The sequence below is a fragment of the Larus michahellis genome, chromosome 7 (assembly GCF_964199755.1).
Source record: "Larus michahellis chromosome 7, bLarMic1.1, whole genome shotgun sequence".
Lineage (NCBI taxonomy): Eukaryota > Metazoa > Chordata > Aves > Charadriiformes > Laridae > Larus > Larus michahellis.
In genome coordinates this window covers 39,191,654-39,216,261 of record NC_133902.1, presented here as the reverse complement: position 1 = coordinate 39,216,261, position 24,608 = coordinate 39,191,654, and the positions used below count along the sequence as shown (strand labels likewise).

Sequence of the window (24,608 nt, the reverse complement as noted above, 5' to 3'; positions counted from 1 at the left end):
TTGAAACATGGATTAGTTCTCTCATGTTTAATAAAAGTCTACTTAAATTATTTTTCAGCTTAATCACTGAATATCGTGACGTCTTCCAATGAACTGAATGTATCTCTATTCTGTTCAAACAAATCCACTTCAGTGTTAACATTTTAAGGACTTATTTAGAATATAAACAATACACAGACTGAACGCCCAGACTTTGTTCCACAGAAGCAAAATGAAACAGGATCTTTTGATATATTCCCTGTTGTATTGCAAATCAAAAACGTACTTCAGTTCCTTCATTGTGTTTTGCATAATATTATCCACAACACTTCCCCTGTTTACTTTTCGTGATTATTGCAGTTAGGCCTTACTCAAATCCAGAATCAACCTGTCTCACAGGACACCAATTTCTCTGTCTATGGAAAGCGCTGAATAACGCAAAGGACGCCAGGCCTCATTTTCATTCTACAGTTTGCATCACAAATCCAGAAGCGAGTTCACACACGAGTAATTTCATAAACCTTTATAATCTGATAAAAACTGGGTAGATGGGACGCGCTGTGCTGGTGACCAAGCGAGGCCACTTGTGCACCAAAGGCTGCCCTGGCCCCAACTTCGCTGGGCTCCCAAGATGGCCCCCGCCGCCAGCGCACCCCTTCCTCCTCGCTGGCCATTGGCCTGATGCAGACCTCCAGGAGGGCGGCCGGTGCGCTCTGATGGGCTCTCCAGCTGGCAGGCGGATGCAAAGCTCCCCCAGCCTGGCTGGCAGGGCTCACCGGCTGAGGGCCCTGCGGAGGGAGCAGGGGCTGCTCAGGCCTGGCCGTTAGCTGAGCTGCCCCAGAGGGCCGCTCGCCCCTGGGGAGCTGCCTGGATTCAAGGCAATGCCATCAAGAATAAAATACCTTCCCCCCCGCCTCCATCTTTGCGTGTGCGCTGCACTATCAGCTTTTCAAATTATTCCTCAATTCCACTCCAGATTCCGTTTTCGACAGCAATGCCACTCATATTTTGCACTGAGCCAGCGCAGCAGCACAGCATTAAATGATTTCTAGTTAATGTCACATTCTAGTTCTGGTTTTATTTCCATCGCTATTGGAGAGATCTTAAATTCTAATAAATCTGCTTTGATGGGAGTTTATTTTAAGTTCAGGCATATATTCTTGTTTAGTTTGATAAACATCTTCCACTTTTTTCTACCTACAGGGTCTATATTTTGAGCCTTAAATACTTGATTATCATCCTATTAAACAAATCTATAATCATTTAAAGACTAGTTGAAGAAGAAAAAAAATCCTCGCTGTTCTGGACTGCTAAAACCTGTGTACAGCTACACAACTTCTCGCTGTCTTTCAAAAAATTGATTTTCAGGGCTTTGCCATGAGCCTTTGCAGTGCTTAAGACAAATGGATTGTATTACTGAATCCAGCCCTTGGGAATCTTTCTTCGAAATAAATCAAAACCAGAACCATACTTTCCTGCAGACCCACTAAAAACCTGGATAAAAAAAAAAATTAACAGCTCCACAAAAATAAAATAAATCTAAATTTTATATGACTTTATGTGTAGAACACTATTAGCATGTTTATAACAATTAAATGGAAAATGCAGATAACAGAAAAACACAAATAACCCTAAGGCACAAGGACAGTCATCACCAAGTAGGCAAAATTAGCTAATAAATTATTGTGCAAAGTTGTCATTTAATATTACCTGTCAACCCCTTCAGTTTCATTTTGGCCAAGGTCTGGAAAATAAGGTCAAGATCAGTTTCTGCACATTAATTCAGAGAAAACTGTTGTAATAATCACAGACTTTCTGAAAAGTGAGCATTTTCTGTGGGCTCATTAAAATCCCAGTTAGAAAAAAAAAATCCATTTCAAAGTTCAACATAAAGTGTAACATTCAGCCATAGCTAACTATGTATATTGATACACTTAGAGAGAGTTCTCTATATAGGTACATACATACCCATTCATACTCAAATACGCTATTCACGTAATTAAGCATAGGTTTAGTGACTCATGTTGTCCTGCCACACATACAAGGGGGTAATTAATGTGCATGGGCTAATCCTTTTGTAAATTGCAAATCCTTTTGCAATTTACGAGCTGGGGTCAGTACAGCTGGTTCTTTCCTCCCTTGCATTACTAATTTATTGCTGTGCAAAGCAGCTACCTGTTAGATGAAATCTGAGGCTGCTGACATCCCTGAGGTTTCCCTGCAGCAACACCACCATTGGGTGGGCCCTGATTTTCTGCCCCATCTCTTGAACACATTAAAGCCATTTGCTCTAATTTGTTCCAGGTGGCTGTGGTCCTCCCACGAGTTCGTAAATGGGGACTATAACTCACCATACACATAACCACCCTGATCACCTGCCGGTGTCCTGTGACCAATACAACTTGTTTACTAGCAACTGCAAGAGGCAGCTGCATCGATTTCTTCCTGCCAGGAGAATCCTATTGGGGAATAGAATCTGAGCACTTGTAGGAAAAGATATAAACATTAGTATGGGGAGAAGGGACATAAAGGCCATACTTGTTATTATCGGCATAGTAACTGATTTTAGACTTTTCCTTTTATCATCAACGGTGCTCTAGGTTGCTCTTAGTGCATAAAGAATATATTTGTTCAGTTACCTTTGCAGAATGCAGATGAAAGAAAGTAAGAGCTTTCCCTGAAAACTGCAACTTCAACCCGTGATTTCCTGCATTTCTAATGTATAGGAGGATGTGGCTGGTTCTATTGTTGTTGCTTCATATGTCCTTGCAAATTCACATTAATTTCAACTAGTGATGGCCAACAGATCAGTCCAGAACCCTGATCTGAACAATGAGCCAGCCAGATTTGGCTGCTGGATGGAGGGGTCGGCTAAGAAAGCCAGCCAGAGAAACAGAGAATTTGGTCGCATTGAGCAGGGTTTCCTAGGAAAGCTGCTATTCATGGGAAATGTAACTATAGTGGTTTGGGCTATCTACCTGCCTGGGAATGAACGTGGTCCCCGAGCACATAAAGATTGTCCCTCCACAGCTCAAGCTATTCACATTTGCCTCTAACTTTAGTTTCAACTCGCATCTCTGAAGTTCCTGAGTTGTTTTAGCCATGTTAGATCAGATTTCCCGTCTCTGCTGTGAATGCTATGCTGTTTTCATCTGAGCAGGTGTCCCTGAGCTCCTCGTGACCCAATCAATTATAGAACTTATTTTTCTTGCGGCCAAGCTACATTTTTCCTTTGATCCATTTAACCAGCCCATATTTGCTCTCTGCGAGGTGAAAACCAGAGCCATAGCTGAAGGCATTTATTTGCTCTATGACTCTTTGGAAGAAAATAAGTTGCCAGTATAAAGCCATATTTCTCTAGCATGCATTCAGAAAGGCCCACGCAGCCTCTGAGAGTGCAGGAGAAAGCGATCGGAGCCAAAGGGCACCATGTTCCACTTTGTGTATATGCAAAACCTGGGGCAATGCCACACACCCACCTGCTCACTGAAAGGTCCCACAGTGTGGTATTAGTAGTAGTTGCTTATGGAGGAGTGAGTCAGTGCAGATGATCTGTCCAAGTTTTTTGTATGCATAGTATTCACTTCTGCAGAAATATTACACTGATATTTAAAACTAGATTATTATTTTTTTCCCTACGTAAAACTAAGCTCATGAAGAAGAAGAGATAATTAGGCTTCTATCGAGAATCAACATTTATGCCAGTAACTTTTGGCACACCACCAATCCATCTTCATCTCAGTGTGTTTTACCATAAGTTATACCTTATACCAAATTCTTTGAGTTCCTAAGATCTACACAAAATCCTCATCTCACCACTTCCCTTACTTGCTATTCCTCACGCAGGCCCCAGAGCATTATCAGTCCCTTGGACTGCCCAGCAACAATTCTTAGAGGCTTCCTAAGCCTTTTTCACTTTATCATAAGGATATTGTGTCCACTCCCCCACTGCAGGATGCAGCATGTACCCCACTAAATTAAAACTTCAGCAATAGTCTAAGATCCAGCTCTGATCCAGAGCAGACAAGTCTAGTGGATTTAAGAAACTGGTCCCTTCTCTGGAGTGCCTGATAAATCACAACTGCTGCTGGTGCTCAGTACTTCTGGAAAAAAATGGTATTAGATACCCTAGAAGCTGGTCTTTAAAACATACATGTAGGTGATTTTTCACGCTTGGATAGGGTGTTACAATCTGAGGATATAATCTTACATTTTTTTCAATGTATGACATCAGAGAGTACCATAGTATGAACAGAAAAAGCTGAGATAGAAAAAAGCCAAGTCTTGTGTGCTCATTTAATGCGGTTGAACAGGTACTGACTTGTATAAATCACAACCCTCTTCATTCTGAGTTAAAATAATGATGATGCTGATGACAATGTCACTGTTCTGGTATTTTATTATAAAATATTTTTAACTTCAGCCCGTATCTGTGTTCAAAAAGAAACAATCTTAGAAAAATAATTTTACTCCCTTCAACAATTTTTTTTTAATTCTGTCTGGTAAAAATGAGTCTGGCACTCTCTTACTTTGGTCATTAGACAAAAACTGCTTTCTTCTTCTGTGAGAAGCAGTACCAACCTCAAGTTCTGTAATGAGCTGCAACAAGGTGATGAAGTTGCAATGAATAAACATGCCCAAAATTTCAACACTAGTAGCTGCAATTTTCTGTAATATTCCTGGGCGCTCAAAGTTTCCTATTTCAGATCAATGTATAAATTATAATTTAATTTTATTGCATCTTTCACTATGTTCCCAGAAGCACTTAGAGTTGTAATTTGCCATTTTAGTCTAAATGGAAGGAGTACGTTTTGCTCTCGCTCAACCACGTAACTTTATTGACTTCAGTGAAACAAGGCACCAAGTCAAGTCTAACTGCAATTACAGTATGCATATAGAACACTGTACTTGCTATTTACGACACTGACAACATTTTGTAGTGAGAGGTCAAGGCTGATCCTATTATATTAAAGCATAAATTTATTCAAAGGAGCAGCAATAATATATTGAGTGTAACTGAGTTCTGCTTTAGTTTATTTCATCTGTTAACACTTCCATTTGGTACTCACCAAACTATCAAGTTAACAAAAAATAATAGTACAGTACCATAGTGCTGTGCTTTAGGTTAACAGATGGCTACAGCATGTTATGGTTCTGCGGTTTGATTTAAATCAGGTAACATGAAAGGAAATCTTACGACCTCTTATGGAAACACTTTCTACAGACAGAGAACATAAAGAGGCATGCTATATAATTAACCAATAAAGTTGTGTTTCAAAGCAAACGTTAGAATACTAAACGATGAATGGAATTTAGGCTTGCTGCAACTCCAATGAAAGGATATAAGTGCTTCAAGCTCTGCCGGGAATCTTTAGAGGTTGAACGTTCACATCGCCACACCCATGTTTTGACGAGCATGCCCAGAAGCACAGCTATTTCACCTCTTCCTCACCCAGCCCACAGTCCTGCTCTGAGAGAGGCACAACACTGCCTTAACAGCGTATCACGGATCGCGTCCATATCAAAGCATTCATGATACGACAGTTCCATAAAATCGTCCAGAGTTCACAAGGTCCATCTTTACAAACTCCCCAACTGACAGACAATACTGTAAATGTATAAAAATATCTGCATAAGCATTTTGCATTATAATTTGGCAACAAAAAAATGCATAATTATAAATGTAGTCTCTGCCAGGCTTCGGTGATGGGAAATCTGAAAAAAGTCACTAACAGGGAACATCCGTTTCCCTTCCCCACACAGACATTGATTTAGCTGGTGCTTTACAACAAGGGCACAGGAGAGTAAAGCCTGAAAGTGAGGAGAAGCGAGGAATGAGTCGTTCCACCCACCGTGCTTCTCAGTCACTGCAGGGTGAAGACCCCTTGGGGGGGTCTTCAAAAAAACCAAACTTTAGGAGGGGCTCAAAGCAAAGGTAGTTTCTGCTCTGTGAGCCAATGGCAGCGGTGCAGAGGACAGCTGCAGACTTGACGGCTCCTGCTGCTCCAGCATGCACAAGGCAAGTCCTGTAATTGGGGATCCACAGCTTTGGGGGATTTGTCCTTTGCCTGTACTAACATCACTGATGCAAATCCCCACAGAGATTTAGATCACTTTGTTCTCTTCCCTATGCTTTCTATTAAACCATGTTTGCGGAGGATTAAAAGCAGCTGATAAGGAAGGCTACAACGATAATGTGAAACAAATATTCAAAGTGCTTTAGGTAATATATGCAGAATTTAGACCCATATTCCTCAGAAAGAGTCAGAGGAATAAACAGGTCACAGTAAGGTTAAGTCAACTGGCAGACACAACCTCAACTGGTTAGGGCAAAAGCATTTTGCTGGCAGACGTTAAGCTTTCACTGCCCACCCTCTGTGTTGGAGCCACATGGTTGTTTATATTCTGAAAAGCAATGACAGTTTTTTACTAGCAAGTTAGAAAGTAAAAACAGCTAACTACGTAGCCATACCCTCCTTTCTCTCCATCCTGCAAAACTGCCTGGCCCTGAAGAGGAAGACAAAGATTTTAAAACTACGAAAACTTTAAAAATATGAAAAGTTACATCTCAAGCCTGGACTTTAAATAATGTATGCTGAAATGTCATTATTTCTTTATAAGAAGGTTTAAAAGAAACAAGTAGCTTGGGAAGAACACTTGGTGAGGGTTGCTCACTGAATTTTGCTCCAGCATAGGTCTGATTGGTTAGATGCGCAAAAACAGGTTGCAATTTGATAAAATAGGACTCTAATTTTGATTATTAAGAAAATGAATGTTTTTCTATCCCCCTTTGACAGAGACAGCAAACATCGCCAGCACAGTTGTGGGAATAGTGTAGAGTGGCTTGACATCTCTCTTCCCAAATTCATGACCAAATGGTAAAAGGGATCCAAAAGATTGTAGAAGGAGGAAATGCCTGTCAACTCACTCGCTACAGCTGGCTGCAAATGCACAATAAATTACATTTTCTGATGTTTTTCCAGACTAGCTTTAAAATCCTGAAGTGATTGGATGTAATCTATTATTGGAATAACAACATGAGCATCATTAGAGAAGGGTATTTCACAATATTAAAAGGTTTAAAAAGTACAGCTACTGCATAGAATTTGTACTACTTTATTTGGCAATCTATGTGCAGGTTTGTCACTTGTACAGCTGTCCCTAATAGGGTCATTTCTATAGCAACTGTAGGGTGGTTTGTGCTTGAGGATGATACGAAGTTTGCAATAGCACTCCAAAAGCATTCCACATTATAAAACCACTCAGCAGAGTGATTTGCTTGCTATGTGAGGTGATTGGATAGTCTGCTCTGAAAAGCTCAATTTCACTCCTATTGAAATGCCTTGGCTTTCAAAGTGGTTAATCTTATTTCTTGTATGGAAGATGTGTAATCTGGTCTGTCATTAATGTTCTGGAGAGGGTAGAACTTTTTTTCTCTTTAATCATCGTCATAAAGTTCACAGAATCATTTGTTTCAAACTACCTCAAAGTTTGAGATTCTAAACTAAAACTTGATGACAGAAATGTCAGTGCTCTGCTCAGACATGGCAAGGACATCTGGAAGCTAGGGAACATTAAACAAACGTCCTATTACACCTGTCCTGCATGGAGGTTCATCAAATGAGTACCCGGCAGCAACTAAAAATTATCAGCTTGACTTTTAGCTGGTGACACATCTCTCCTTGACCCCCTGGCAGCAGCAGAACTTTCAGTGCTTAACTTCACAGGCCGGATGAGCAAGAGTCTAATACAAAGAGAACTTTTAGATCAAAATAGAAAATTTGAAATAAAATACTCTAGATAAGTACTGGAGATATATTTGCATTAATAAGCACTTATAGACAATTATTTCTACTATTTGTGTTCTGCACTACCTGCTGGCATCTTATCAGAAGATATCCAGTTAGATCAAGTTATATCCCTGAACTCAAAAGCTCACAGTCTAATGAAAAAAAACCAAAGCCAAGCAAAGCAAAGCACATAAAAGTGTAAGTAGAGAGGGAAACATGTGATGGAGGAAGGATAATGGGAACTAATTAATAAATTTTCTAAGTAAGACTCAGTTTGTAGGGAGAGGAAGCACTTTCTGTGAGATAATATTATACAGCAGACAAAAGAACAGACATGGTTTCAGGCGTGCAACACCAGCAAGGTCTGAAAAAGAAACCACAGACTTCGGGCTACGGGTAGCTTGCAAACAAATCCCCATGTTTAAATTAATTATGGTAATCATTTATAACATTTGAAAGAAAAAGCACCTTTGGAGGGAATGTTAGCAAAAAAGGCGATGATTAGGTCCAGTGGGATAAGCTTGACAGATAACCAATTAATTATTGTCCTTGGAACACCTAGGGCATCTTACACAGAAAACTGCAATGTGCTATAAAAAACAGTATCTACTGAATATATGATTTGGACCCAAGAGTCCTAAGAAATTTCTTTTCCATGCAAGGATGATGTTAAAGATGAAGCTGTATTCTCACAACTATACGCTTTTGTCTGTTCTCACGTATTTGAATGAATTCACCCAGTGCATAGCAGTTGTTTCATTGTCTCTAAAGAGTTTTCCCAGGGACATCTGATGCACTGGATGAAGTCTGTTGCACCCTGGAAATCCTATGTGTATGGGCCACTCTATGATAGGGAGTGTTTATTGTGGCAGCTTTTACATCTATTTCTTGGCTAATGTCTGCTTTACTTAGTATATTTTAGTCTGTAAGAACTTTCTGGTGACAACAGTGGCAAGAAACAGCAGGTTGTTAGAAGGCAGGGAGAGGGTGTCTGTGGAAAAATTATTTCACCGTATGATCTACTGCCAGGAGAAATTATAATACTCAGCATCTAGTTAATTTGCCTGCTGTTTTATACCAATGTAAAAGTCAAACGAATTACATTCTTGTTAATGGATTTGCTTAAAACAGATTGGGTCAAAATGCAGATATTTATACACCGCAGTCTACCTAGAATATCCCTCAGCTTTTATTTTACTGCAGTTTTTCAAGGAACTTTTAAAAAGAAGTATTCCCTGAGACACAAATATTCATTTCCTTTGATACAGATATATTATTCCCCCTGCATTTTTGTTCTCTTAAAAAAAGAATGAATAGATTTTTGGAACAAAAGAAAACTGGGTAGTAGTTTTGCCATAATAAAGGAGGACTGGAATGGAAGATACGGCAAATCATAAAAAGAGTAACAATGACTCTCCTGGAAATCTTAGTGTCTTATTCAAACCCATACTAGTCACAGAAGCAAAGTGCAGGATGATTCCAATGGGAGTTGAGTCTGCATAAGGATAACGAGACCAGAAATATCTTTGAATAAGAAACAGCCCAACTTTTAGATAATTACCTCATACCAGAGCTTTTAAGAGAAAAATGAGGCATTTTCTTTTGAAGTTTTAAAAGAATCCTAAATCTAAAACTGTACCTATCAAATTAAGCAATGTTCTGTTTATTTTATCTTGAAGCTTTGTTATCAAAAAACCAAACAAAACACACTTTTAGCCAGTATTGATGACTGATGACTGAACTTGATTTCACATTTTTAAACATACCTCTTTGAAATCTACATTCAAATTTCCAAGTTTCATTGATATCCCTTTTTGAAAAGAGGAAGAAAAATGATTCCCAGAAAGATAACTTTCCCAAGAGAAATGTAAAATGAGTGAAGTGATGAGGAGACCTTAATTCTCATTCCAGTGACACTGATCCTCCTTGAATGCTGCCTGAGCAATAAAAAATGGCAAGGAGCCCATATTAGTAGTCCTGTATTTTAAGTGTCTGGATATCATAGAATGATAGAATGTGTTGAGTTGGAAGGGACCTTTAAAGGTCATCTAGTCCAACCCCCCTGCAGTAAGCAGGGACATCTTCAACTAGATCAGGTTGCTCAGAGCCTCATCAAGCCTGGCCTTGAATGTCTCCAGGGATGGGGCCCTCCACCACCTCTCTGGGCAACCTGTGCCAGTGTCTCACCACCCTCATCGTAAAGAACTTCATCCTAATGTCTAACCTAAACCTACCCTGCCCCAGTTTTAACACCGTTGCCCCTCGTCCTATCGCTACATGTCCTTGCAAACAGCCCCTCTCCAGCTTTCCTGTAGGCCCCCTTCAGGTACTGGAAGGCTGCTATAAGGTCTCCTCGGAGCCTTCTCTTCTCCAGGCTGAATGACCCCCACTCTCTCAGCCTGTCTTCATAGGAGAGGTGCTCCAGCCCTCTGATCATCTTTGTGACCCTCCTCTGGACCCGCTCCAACAGGTCCCTGTCCTTCTTGTGCTGAGGGTTCCAGGGCTGGACACAGTATTCCATAATATTAGAATAACATTTCCATAATAATAATAATAATTCCATCGTATTCCATAATCCATAAAAAAATCTGTATTCCTCAATTCAATTTAGAATAATACTAATAGCAATTCAAAGTAATCGAACATATTATGTAAAGCACAGAAAAAGGATTCTGCATTCAGCATTACCTGTAAAGAACAGACTCTTCTGATGGCATCAGAGGTTGACACAATGTTCCCTGGTGTTGTGGCTTTGAGAGGCTGGGGAACACTAGAAAAGTTGTGCAAACACACTGACTAATTCACAGCAGCAGTCAACTTCAGTTTGTACCGTGTCCATGGTTTTTCAAACGTGGTATGCAAAACCCCCATGTGGGAAGCATGTGCAGATACGTCCAAATAATTGCCTGGAATTTACACTCTTACATTGGGCTTCAAGATGTATCTGTAGTTTTGAGAATTTTGTCCAGAACAGCTTAGCTAAAACATAAGCCTTCAGTATTTTTAGTATTTAGCGTGGTTATAACTGAAAACAAATAAGTAAAATAAAATAGCCCTTATAAGCTGGTTTTTTTCTGATTTATTTTCTAGTGAACAGAAACAACTGTTAATTAAAAGCTTTGACAAACTGATCCCACCAACTAAGGGGAACTTTTTTGTATAAAAGAGAAGGGCAAGAACCCTGGCTGTGGGACCGACAATATGATCAGGGCTTCTGCTTTACATAACGTGTGCCAGCATCATCAGCGTTTGATCACCAGTGCAGGTGATCTTCTTACAGACAAATAGTACTGTCATGAGCATGTGCATTAGACAACTGCTGGGTACATTTCTTTTGATAACTTCACCAGCATCTTTATCTCAAATCTTAATTTTAAAATCTGGAGCTGTCACTTGTCAGAGGCATGTTTAGACTTCCTTTAAAACCATTACACTTTCAATGCTAACCTGCTGGCGCTAAGAAGCATTTCCACTGAGTGTTTTATTCAACAAGACCCAAGCGATAGTTTTGTCAGATGTGCTTCCTGTCATCCTTTATTACACTAGATCTTTTGATACTTGAGCGGAAAAGCTAGAAATAAAGATGAAGGTCAGCAAAATGGGAAGAATATAAAACTCTTCTTTCACTATTCCTGTTTTCATACTGTCCATCAAAACCACAGTTTGAAAACGCCAGATAACACGAGTTCCATTTTTATTTTAATCACTTATCTGTATGATACTATAATAACTTAATGGCTATGCAGCAAATTTATCACGAGGATTACAGTCTGACAATTCTAGATCACTGTTCTTTATACAGGGAATTCAGTACTAATTATGCAGTTTATGTGATCTGATACTTTCAAAGGAATGTCCTTATACGTTAGAAGACAAAAGGAAATATTTAAAGGTTTGGAGCTCAGATGAGGATCTGAATTTCTGAGACTGCAATAGTGAGCTGTAAATCTCAAGTGGGCAGGCACTCTTCCTCCAGCTATTCAGCGTTTACATTTCTAATCATGACAAGAAATCAAAAGTAAGACATATTAAAGTATTTCAAAGCTTTTAAAATGCCTCATTTTAAAAAATGAATCAACATTTTCACATCTAAACATGTTCAAATCTAAATTAATATGACTTTTCGGGTTCCATTCATATCAAAATTCTCATCATTAATTTTCCCACCGCTTTAAGCAATATCCTCATTAAAGGAGATGCGGATCTTTAGCTAAAGCCTGAAAATATGAACATGGCACTGATCAACAACTATTGCAACTATCTAATGAGCTGTTATACGGGACTGTGTATCTTTACCGTTACGTGTGTCCGAGCATCACCACTACTGAAACCATCTATCTTAAAGAGCTGTTTCATCAGAAAGATTATTTCTCTTCCCACTGCAGACTAGATGTAGCAGTTGACGCATAGGAGCTGCACGTGCAGTGTCTGCTGCAGCTTAGTTGTCATTTAGGAGAATTTGAGAGTTCCTTTATCTTGACTACGTTCATTTCTGTCCTGCTTGTAAAGCACAACAGATAACAGAACACAAAACAGAGCGCACTTGTATGCGAGATTATCAAAAGTCCATCATCGGGATTTTAAAAATTTTGTTTTGCTTGTAGTCTGCTTGTTTTTTACATTGCTGTTTTTCTAATGCAGAGTAAAGACTGTAAGGACTTTATTTATTTTTAAAATAATGGTGTTTATATCGCAGTGCTTGAGAGCATGAAAATCTTGATCTGGGCACAGCCCAGTTCCTTACTACCATTTGTTGTTAAGTTTAACTCCCACCATAGTGCCAACAAAAGAATAATGCAGCATCTACTCCTAAAGAAAGTGCTACAGCAGTGATAAGCAGACATGCTGGACATGGACAAGGTGGTGACAGGACAGAGGTGATAATGAGAATTTTAAAAGTAGCAACATAAACGAATGCACAATCATTTGTGAGTTGAAAAGGGCAGGTCCTCTTTGAGTTAGCCACCACTTCTTTCAGTATTTACTAGATATGATACACTATACAGGGAATATTAATATTCCCATCTGGTATTTAAAATTCCAGAAGACTGACTAGCTCTTTAAATGTTATCATATGTTAAAATAGGAAAAGCCAGATGTTACATTTACAAAGTCAATGTTCTACATCTTCTTAAAATCCAAGAGCTGCCACTGCTAAATCTAGCCTGTCAGCACTGAACAATTAGTCAGTTAAACAGCATAACCTTTAGCAGAGAAATAAAGCATTGCATGTTGCTAGATATAAACCGGCATGCATTGCCCGGGCCAATTATAGGCACAGGAGACAGAAAACCAGGCATCAGCAGGACTTTCAAGTGACCTTGGTAAATTAGCCTTTCCTGAGAAGACATACTGGATTTCTCATGTTGGGAGTCCATGGTTGTGCAGGTGCTGCTGATCAGACGCTGCTATACGTCCCTGGTAGGAAGCTGCAGATGTTCAGTAGTTAACTAGCCTTCCGTGAAGCAACACAGGGATCAAAGTAAAGAGCTCTGTTTCTTAGGATTCTAACTTATCAGTCTAGGCTCTATTCAAAATACCTTAAAAAAAAAAATCATAACAGGCCTGAAAACATACTAGAAATATACTGTAAAGCCATTTCACTATTTAATACTATTTTGGGTGCCCTTCAAGAAGAGATTAAGCAACAAAAAGCTTGCAAACGTCACAAGACCCATCCCAGTAGAGAAGAAATGGAGATGATAGCAACAACAGCAGCACAAGAAGCAGCTTGAGACTCATATATAGATTTAGAAGTCACAAAAGCAGGAGTAAAGACAGCTGCAGTCTTGACCCAAAACCCTTTCATTAGCCACTGAGAAAGCACTGCACTCCAAGCTACGTGCAAGTTGTGGGTCCTTCTAGCAGACTTCAGCAATAGATACCTGGGCTAGGCTTGCACCCTCGCGGTCTTTTCTTATGCTCTGGGATACAAACAACTACATTGTTCAGGCAAAGTCTCAGGCAAAGTCTGCTATAACGTTCAATACAATCCATCTGTTCAGGGCAGAAGAAGAAAACTCCAGAAGACATTATCAGGCGTCTGCTGTAAAACAAAGAACTCCTCCCAAATGCAATGCCTGTAATTAAATGCCCCATTTAGATGGGCAGACCAGCAAAATGAGCTGTGTGCTCAGTTTTAGTGGTCTGAGAGTACTTCTGCAATCACCTTGTTCTTGCTCATCAAGTCATTAAATTACTTAATATCCAGTGGACATCAAGAAAAAGTTTCCATCAAGCAGGAGAGCAGAAAGTGTATTATTAGGTGCATATAATCACAATTAATATAAACACCTCCGAAGCACCTCTTCTACCACTCGTTGCCTTTGAAAGCTTGGGATTATTTCAGACCATGAAAAAACACTGAAAAAGTTTAGCTTACACGTACGTGTGCCCTACCACTTCTAAAAGTGAGACACAGAACCAGAAAATTTTATTTCATGAAGCATACCAAAATATAATGCTATCTACAATCACATTCATGCTACCCTAAACCTGTAGCAACTAAAATCATTATTGACTTCTGAAATCTTAGCACAATTATTGTGCTATAACTGCTTCCCATCATTATTTAAATACTTCATCCACCATTGCAATCAAGCACTTGGCCGTTCATGGGGAGCTTCAAAGATACCAGTCCAGAATAGTTTTACATGACCAGTTTAGAAGTAATGGACAAGTTACAGTAAGAAAGAGGAGGGGTAAAGAATTGCAGTGACGCAGCCGAAACAGTGCCATGTATGGTGTTCTCTGATATCTTCAGTCTAACGAGACAGAACGACACATTTTGTGAAGCAGATGCAAACTGCAGTGGTCTGTTACGCAGCAGGTAACAGCCAAAGGTGTAGTTTATTCTAGAATAAGAGTCGTTCAAGTCCAATTAGAAAAGTGATAATGCTAGGGATGATGATAGCAAGAAGCTGTTTTCTGTAAATGCTTTAAGTTTGCAAAAGCATCTGATAACACAGCAGCACTTTTAAGATACAAAATTAAGTGATTCTTGTCTTCTCCAGAATAGTTTTGATAAAAATTCTTTCATCTAGATGAGCTGAGCTCTAAATTACCATTAGGCCAACACTAGACATGCAAATCACTCTGAAGGCTTCACTAAATCCATCATATCTGTCGATGACTTCAGCGCTGTCCTTCACTATCATAATTTCAGAGAAAGTACCAAGTATTTAAAGGCAATTCTAGGACGCACTGGATCAGAATATTCTATCTATAGGGAGATAAAAATGGAGTTTACAGGATTTTACATTTCTGCCAGCTGAAAATATTGAAAAATAGTGATCTGTGTGGTACATCTCTAGTTTGCCAATAGCAATACCAAATCCAATATGAGCTTTCCACGGACTCTTCTGGATTTTTGGTGGGAAATCTGCTGGGACACTGCCCCAGAGCCAACACAAGAAGGACTGGCCCTGAAGCAGACCTCCCCACAGAAGGGTTTTGTGCTCACAAGCGCCGCTGGCCACGTGGAGGGCAGTCCCAGGTGGGTGCTCTCAGGCCAGTCTTTAAAGCATCCCAGGTGTCTGGCCTCCATCTTTTTCAGACTGATTGAGGATTGGGTGGGTGTGAACACCAGCATAAAGCATCATTTTAGCACTGAAAAAATCTTTTACTGTAGTGTTGTAGCATCAAGACTCACCACTGTTTTCATAAAGGAGTTATCCTGCTTTGTAGCTTATCGGATGAGAGAAGATAAGTCAGGACTGCAAAAAGGAACAAGATAGTGCCAGGCATTCACAGCTCCCATTAAATTCAATTGTATTAACACTGCCGAATTTTGTATAAACCTTGTAACAAAGGGATAGTAGCTGTGCTAATCGGAGGTATTTTTCCCAAGTAGAAAGAAATGATTGAAATAACACACTACAGCAGGCTGTTACAGTCTTGTGGTCCTGACAAAGTTGTATTGAAACAAAAAGTCATAGTCCTTAAAAAAAAATTCTTTCATTCCCTGGCATTTAATCTTAAATGTCAATAGTAAAGCCATAACAAAATGAGTTTAATAGGCTATGTGGGCACTCAAGATTAACTGCCAGATGTAGAAGAAAGGCAGAATTGAAATGCTCTGCTATATTCCTTTTCTGCATGTATGAGGTAAAGTTACAGCTAAACAACATATAAAAAAATACTGCAAAAATAACTTCACTTCTCTCAGCAGATTTTCAGAGACTTAAAGGAGATGGACCAACAAAGATGATTTAATTGTTTTGGTACCTATACTTTCTTATGGGGACTGTAAAATGCATAATCTATTCTACAGAAGATTGCCCATTCCCTCTGAAGGACAGTTTTTAAACGGCAGATGCCTAGGGGCACTGTTATCATAGAATCATAGAATTGCCTGGGTTGGAAGGGACCTTTCAGATTATGTAGTCCAACCATCAACCTAACTCTGACAAAAACCATCACTAAACCCTATCTCTAAGCACTATGTCTACCCGTCTTTTAAATACCTCCAGGGATGGTGCCTCAACCACTTCCCTGGGCAGCCTGTTCCAATGCTTAATAACCCTTTCAGTGTCAAAATTTTTCCTAATATCCAGTCTAAACCTCCCCTGGCGCAACTTGAGGCTGTTTCCTCTTGTCCTATCGTCTGTTACTTGGGAGAAGAGACTGACCACCACCTCACTACAACCACCTTTCAGGTAGTTGTAGAGAGTGATAAGTTCTCCCCTCAGACTCCTTTTCTCCAGACTACACAACCCCAGCTCCCTTAGCTGCTCCTCATAAGATTTATTCTCCAGACCCCTCACCAGCTTTGTTGCCCTAAGTTGCTTGATAGGAGCCTAATTTATGGACGGCGTTCGAGGCTACAGATGTCAGCTGTATAAAGACAACTCTCTGCAGTCTCTCTCTCCTTCCAGAACTTGAGATGCTGGAGCATGCTGAAATTTAAGACCCTCTTCAGCGTCACTAGAGGTGTACACAGAGAGAGGTAGATGCCTTAGAATACATAATCTTGTGCTGCAGTCTCTGGCTTTGTGATAAAAAGCAAACTTTTTTGTTTTCCATTTTATTTTATCTACAGGGGTGGCTGACAAATGACCTACCTCTCAATTCAATATATCTACTTTTAGAAACTTGCAGTTTTGTTCTTGTCACTGCTGGTTTCATCATTCCTCAAATTAAAAGATGATACGTCTAAACTTTTAGTTACTTGACCAAGGCAACCGAGAACCCATTTTTCACATATGATACCGTCTGATGGCTTTTCTTCCATATGTGCCAGATATAGCTATAATTTACAAGTTGTTTCCTGCCAGCCAGGATAATAATATGGTATTGCTTGAGGCAGAAAATCCTTTTGGTGGTCCAAATACAGTGTATAGGGCATCTAAAGAATGGTTGTAGATTTTGTCTGTTGTTATATCACTAAGGTGCTGAAAATCTCATCCACACTCCTTTCAGACAGCCTAAATTAGCAACCCTACTCTTATTTAGCTTGTCAGATCACTCTCAGAAACAGTTCTTGTTCTCTGGAGGATTTTTGCTATGTTTTATATCTCATGGCAAAGCAATCTTCTTACATGTGTTTTTCATACAAGCTGTCATTCTGAAGTGTTTAAAAAACATTATGTAATACTGAATATCCTGCTCTCTCCTGCTACATGGCAGAGACTATTTGTAGTAGTTTCTTAAAAAGGCAGCGTATTACCATATTGAAATTGCTTTTATTATCATAAGCATCAGTACACTAATTTTAAGTCACCACCACTTTGGCTATCATGGATCGCTGTGAGATTGAATGAACACAGTCCCTATAACAAAAAGCGTTTATGACAAATAAAGAAGCTAAAGCTGAAAGATGACAGAGATGATTGACTTCCCCCAACTGTTTTTGTCTCTAAACTTCTCTATATTGGAAAATTTCTAGATTACAGTGACTAAAGTGTGTGTACCTGTCACTCTCGGGGGTAACTTTTTTCCTAGATGTGTTTAATCCCTCTCAAACACCCAAGAGACAGAAGGTGGATCATTCTGCTATTTTGTTGCCTAGTAAAGGTGCAATTTGTATCAGGTTTATTTGAAGATGAGTGTCAACAGGAGGAAAACTCAGATATCAATCCAGTAAAAAACTACATACCCTTTAGTTGGAAAACTATCCTCTCTCATTTTTATCTCTATTTATTATTATAACTTCATTCAGTTGCAAGAAGTTATTTTTAAATGTTTCCTGGGAAATACCAAACTCAAAGTGTGTTTCAAAAGCTAATAAATTAGTTAATCACAACTATGGAAGTAAATTGTTTGTGACACCAAATACTACTTGCTTTTACTTTAGAAGTACTATAGAGAAAAATCACAGACAAATCCAAGGTAGTAGTATTTTCAGCTGACCTGAGGGATTTAGCAACTTAGGTTTGAGGTACAGAAGAACAAAAAAAGGATCGGCTGCATATTGGCTCTTACCATCCTAACAGTGGATGGAGGGAAAACATACCAAATTTCATCACTCTCAAAACATTTGGATGAAACTTGTAAATAGGTTTGGCCTGATGACAAAGGTTTGACCCTACACGCAAGAAGTGCAGGAACCTGATGAGTAAGTGATTGATATGCTACCTTCAAAATTGCCGCCTGGGATTGCATTTTGCCACAATATTATACAACCTTTGGCAAGCAACAAGCAGTCTAGCCCTCGTTACACCATCTGGAGAAAAAGACAACAGCAAAAAAGCCCTGACACACACACTCTGTTTTGGCAGAGGCACATGTAGGAGAATAGCCTACCTGAGCCAAGAGCTGTCTTCGGCTTCTAAAAAGAATCTGGCTGATTCAGAAGCTTGTGACAGCCTCTCACTATGTTTTCATTTTACATCAAAATCAGAAAATCACATCAATCTTTCAAATAGCAGCACATTCTCAATCACTATACTATTCATGCCCTTTAAAGCTGCTATATGCATGAACAAGTTTCCTGTTAAAATCCAATTAGGTTCCAGTTTAAGTTCACAGTGATCTCAGGAGAGTCAAAGGATACAAAGAATCACTAGGTATTGTGAAAGCAAATTTAAAAAAATGAAAAAAGGGAGACTTATTTTTTAATTCTCAAGAAGTGCTTGAATTGATTTCCAAACCATTCCAGTCATCACTGGATGGCATCCACATCATCACTAAATATTTAATAGGCAATTCTAGTTTATTCCTTGTTTGCAACTGCTGCAAGAGGAAGAAAGGAACTGTTTTCTTGGTCTTATTCTTGTATAAGGAAACTTTGGGGCTACTGCTACAGTCCCCGGAGCAACAAGGGAGCCCTCAGCTCTCTGATGAACATTTAAGGCAGAAGTGTGGCTGTGAAAACAGCTCTGCCCCATTTTGCCCCATCCTCTCCCTTCAGGGCTGATAATGCCTCTTAGCTGTGCTGATCCCAGTTTTTGCGTGACCATGAGGCAAATCTGACTGGGGAGCTCTGACTAAAACTAATCATAAAGTATTAAAAAATGTATGGATATTTTTGTGGCAGTGCCGGCTTACACACACACACTGTGCTCTAATGTCTCAGGCACAGATGCAAAGAAATGTTTTCCATCTTGGTCTCATGTACTATTTCCCAGCTCCCAAAGGACCCATCTCCAAAGACAGCGCACAAACAGCCAGGGAGGGGCAAATCGACCCCCTTCCTTCTCCTCGCGCTTCCCCTGCCCACAGGCAGGGACTGTTAACCCCAAGGGGTTCCTGATTGCAGGGGGGACCGTGTCCAGGCTGGAGCCAAGGGGCTGCCTCCTGGCAGCCTTGACCCCACCAGCAGCACCCTCTGCCGCTCCCCCATCTTCTGCAGGAGGCATGTGTGGCAAGGGGCTGAGAGGGAGGGGAGATGATCAGAAATAGGCGTTAGAAAAAGTAAAATAAAAAATGCGACATAAAATCATCTCAAAAACTTCCTATTTGGAGTTTAATTGCTCCAGCCAGTGGACAGGGGGAGGAATTGAAACGGAGTTCTTTTCTCCAGTTTGTGCATGTTTTTCACAGAATGAATTAATGCCTCACTGGAAAGGTGATTTGCAGTTGGCATTTCAGACAGCTGCCTGGTTCTGGAATTATTCCCATTGTTGTTCACACAAAGGGAAAATAGACTCAACCACTTGGCTTCCTTTTCCCTGAAATATATGTCTAAGATCACAGTTTAGAAAGTAAACTAAATGTCAGATGGCAGCATCTTTGCAAAGTACATGCACTCTGAGCTATATAGACTGGCAAATTAATTTGTTCAAAGAAAAGCACAGAGAAAGAGAGAGCTTTTCTTAAGAGTATGAAAGAATAATAAAACATTGAAGTTCTCTTTAAACGTATTGGGCAGCTCTTAGTTCCGTTGTTACCACGCAGCCAAAAGAAACCATCAAGAAATTATTTACATCTCTTTGCTATGGGGCATTATTCTTCATTGCATGAGCAGCAAGAAAGGATTTTAGAGAATAATTTGAAATTTTGTGCATTTAGATTGTTTTGTCTTCTGCCCACCTTGAACCACACAGTATGGGGAGGCTTCACTCCACACACCCCAGGCAGAATCGCCTCTCCTCCTTTCTCCTTTTATCCAGACACCCCCTGCCTCTCCAGCAGCTCTTATCCTGCTCTGAATGAGACTGCCAGGACATCAATTCTTTTGTCCCAAGCAGGACAAAGGGTTACTGATGTGTGTATCAACGTTTGTGTTTCCTGGCTTTTTCCATATGAGGAGAGTGAGTCAGAGCACACCTTCTTCCTCGCTAGATAGAAAGCGCCAGAGGAGACACTGGCTGTGACATCTAAGGGACTCCCACGTCAAGCATTCGGTCACACAGCAGCGTTCCTCCCATGGCCTGTGCGATCCCACAACAGTTGGCCTGACAGCTGCTTTAGTGCATTTCATATCCTTTTTGCTTCGTGGTGCCTTTGATATCAGAATAGCAGATAATAAATGGAACCACAGATTGCAGACTGCTTTAAAATCTCTTTTGTTCAAGAGATCTCTCAGATTAAAATAATGCTGAAAGGAGACTGCTGAAAGCGAAAGAAGGGTTTGGGATGTTGAGGGAGACCTGCACAGAGTTTAAATGTTCTCAGGAGATCCCTGTTGTTTCCAGCCAACACCTTCCTCCAGAGGAGGTCTGAGTTCATGTTATTTGTACAGCAATCTCTTCTGATTCTACTCAAAGACTAAGCACCCACGAAGTTTGGAAAATGATCAAAAGAGGGGTTTGATCTTATGTTGCTTCTATAAGAAAAAGTCTCCCAGAAGAATGCCTCTATGTGAAACCGCTATATATAATTCTTACAACCCTGAGGTATATATGAAGATTTGGACCCTTAACTTGCTTGGCAGATTTTATTACTGTATTACCTGCCTCCTTCGGGTATACAGCTGCTCAGTGAGCTTGTGTTTATAAAGCTCTTGAAGGTCCACAGATGGAGAGCTAAGAGAAGCAATCTAGATTTTTACACTGTATATTCTCTTTCTCATTAAGGCTTGGCCTCAAATACATGAATAACTAAGGTATCATATGATTCCCTTTGGGCACAGTGACAGAATATATTTACTGCTTATTGCTTCAAAGTTAATTTCTATCAGTAGTGCATTATATTCCTATCCAAGCAGAAGCCAACACATCCCAAAGAAAAGCGGGCGATAAAAAGAGATTTTATCTGTTGAGCTGCAGCAGAATCAAGGCAGACAGCCATCCTCGGCATCACTGATGCTAACGGCACAACACACCAAAGCAGAGCAACAGAAAGCACTGAGCAGTGCTGTGCACAAGTCGCTGCATAATCTTCTCTGGAGCGGCACATTATCTTCTCTGGAGCTTTACCCATGCCACAGTAGAGTCTGAGTAACAGTCAAACTGGGAGGAGGAGGAAGACTGCTTTCCCTGTTTTTCAGCTCTGAACATGCTTAAGGCCATCCTTTACATAACACTACTTTGCCTACGTTTTGAGAAATCCTTCAATATAGACAATGAGTCTACATTTACACCTACGTCAGCCCACTAGGGACAACACAATTACAGGTAGAGAAGCCAAGTGGAGAGTTTCCAATTATTCTGAGAAGTTGCAATTGCAATGGTTACACCTCACTAGTCACAATAGGAAAAAGAGAATGCAAAATGTGCTGGCAGCATAATGAGCCCACAGAAATGGGCCCTGTTATGTTTAGGGAAACAAAGACAAACACACATACACACATATTAGGAAGAAATTTGCTAAGCTTCTTTCCTAGTTACCAGTCACCGCAAATACCCCTAATTAGGAAGTCTCACAGAAAAAAGATGTAAGAAATCAGAGCTAGTATTCCTGACTACTCACAAAGTTCTTCAGGATTTGAAATTTCTACTCCCTAGTGAAAACTCTAAGAGTACACATGAAGGACATCTCTAATGACATAAGTGATAAAAGTGAGTTGAAACAGGAATTCAGATTTACACTTTACCAGAATGCAGTTCTTCCTGCAGCTTTATTAGATACCCGAGATTATCAGCCGTATTCTGCCCAGCTGGGAGATAAAAGTTATTAACTGAGAAATTCTCATGAACCGTTGTTCATCAATAACAGTTTGTGAGAGAACTTCCTCAATTTTTGCCTACAACAACTCTCATAGGGCTCAAGTTAAACTCTGATCTGAGTGCAAATGGAAAAGCTGTTAACTGGCTGCTTTCTCCAGAGACACCCAGGTTTCTTTCACTGAGACTAATAGACAACATTCACAGTTTTTGTAAAGGGAATAAAGTGGAAAAATAAAGAAACATTCTTTTGAGGAAAAAGGTGAACTAAGAAGGCATAGCTGATAACCCAGAATGGGTTTTTAGTTTAGCTAAGGAGGCAGCAACCCATTTGTGATCCCAAACAGTATTTTTCAAATTTGTGTCTCAGCTGAGGACACAATTTGCTGCACTTTTAAAATATTGTAGAAGAATGAAGACAAATTTACTCCTGTGGATTCACAAGGATATATATTTATCAATTTACTACAGCATGTGGTCCTTCATTTGATTCATCCCAAAAGCTCCAGTTACTATGGGCCCATTTTTTAAATCCTTGCCACAAGAGAAAGGGTCTCTTGTGTTGAGCGTTATGTTCTATGAATGTGTAAGTGTAACATTGCGCAATGGTCCTTTCAAGCGCAAGCTTCAGAAAACTAAATGCTGACAAGTTGTCCGGGGTCGTGTCTGTGAAATGCTCCATATGTGCCTGTTGAAAGAGCCTGACACTACCTTGCTCTCAGAAGTTAACAGCTTTGCAAAAAATGTTCTTCTGCAGCTGAAATTTTTCTTGTTCAATCCCCAGTAAAAGTAGGCTTTCATTTAAATTCGAGCAAAACCCCATCTACCATTTAGTTATGACAAAGTGAAAAAAACCACGTTTCCAGTCTTCATTGTAAAGGCACTCATACGTAGCTAACAGCCAGAAGTGCTGCCCCTCAGCTGGACTAAGCTGCGCTGAGGTCAGTGGCCCAGGAGCACAGACACGAGCTGATGGCTACACCAGCTCCTTAGCGGGAACGCACCACTCCATGCAAGGTAAACAGACAAGCCAATAAAATGTCATTCCAGCTCCTTTCAGTGCAAAGAGGAGGCAAATCCTTCTTTTCCAAGAGGACTATCCCTTCTCTGTGAAATAACTTGTTTGGAAAGCCCAGCCAGCACTGCAGGGGCTCAGTGCCGCAGCTGGAGAGGTGCCGGGGGAGCATCCCTGGAAAACCTACCAGCTGGAGGGGAGGGGGCACAGCCAGCTGCAGGCAGCCACCACCTGGCTGTGTTAGAGCTGCAGTTATTCGTCTCTGGCAGATTTAAAGCCATGCTACCAGAAAACCATGCCCAGAAAAATTCCTATAATGTGGGGGATCTCAATCATGACTAACCAATTACAAAAACAAAAACCAACAACAAAAACCCACCAAACCAAAAAAAAAAAAAAAAAGTGTATGTCTAGGAAACTTTTTTCACATATTTGAGAATAAGTCATCTGGCTGAAGTATGGGCCATATTTTCCAGGTTGAAGACAAAAGTCATTTGTTTCGTTGGTTGTTTGTTTTTTTTTTTTTTAAACGTTACAGTTCTGTGAGAGACAGTTGCAATTTTGAAAGCAACAGCTTGTGTTAAATGTATCACAACTACTTCGCAAAGGGAATTAGAAAGTTGAAGCTTGACTTATAAATAGCTCACGGTGACAACTGCTTCACAACATAGCTTCACATTAATTACTGTAATGCAAACATGAAAAAAACTGAACTGCAACCTGTTCTTGGGTGGACAGAGCAAGGCTCTGGGAACTCTTCAACATGGGGAATATTTTCGGCGTGCGGGGAAGTGTCCATGTAGCCACATCCTCACAGCATCCAAGAAGTTCCTTAGATATCTGATAATATCTAATGTTTTTTCTTAATCACAAAAATTGCAAGCTATGCTATTATATGATCACCTGAAGTCACTGTTCACAAAATTTTCTAGCCTCATTGCTGTGGAAGAAATGAGAAAATAACATGAACTCTAGCTAATTTTTAGCCTTCTAAAAAAACCCTCAATCATTCACAGATAAAAAATATATAACAATTACAATAAAAATAGGTATCATACAGATACACCTGAGATAGGGAAGAATCCCTCCAGTAACTGTCTATCAAGAAAAGCTGTGCTCTGAGGTTATAAAGATGCGTTTATACATAGCAACAATCAATGTTTCCAGCCTGAAATGCCCCCAGTTTTCATAAGGTTAAAAGCAAAGTTCCCCAAGCCTCATGACAGATACCTTAATGGGCAGGTTCAAAACTATTTTAGAACTTTTCCCAGTATAAAACCAAAAGTTTTAATTGTTTGTACTTTTCTTCCAGTGGCCCCTGATAACATGTGAATTGTG

At 40.0% G+C, this 24,608-nt stretch overlaps 1 protein-coding gene and 1 long non-coding RNA gene across 3 annotated transcripts in view; one reads left to right on the top strand and one right to left on the bottom strand.

Moving 5' to 3' along the window:
• The window catches only part of LOC141746152 (uncharacterized), a 136,046-nt gene that overhangs the window by 78,818 nt on the left and 32,620 nt on the right, over positions 1-24,608 (bottom strand). The window lies entirely within an intron of this gene.
• The window catches only part of B3GALT1 (beta-1,3-galactosyltransferase 1), a 216,873-nt gene that overhangs the window by 179,146 nt on the left and 13,119 nt on the right, over positions 1-24,608 (top strand). The gene's annotated exons all lie outside the window — the stretch shown is intronic.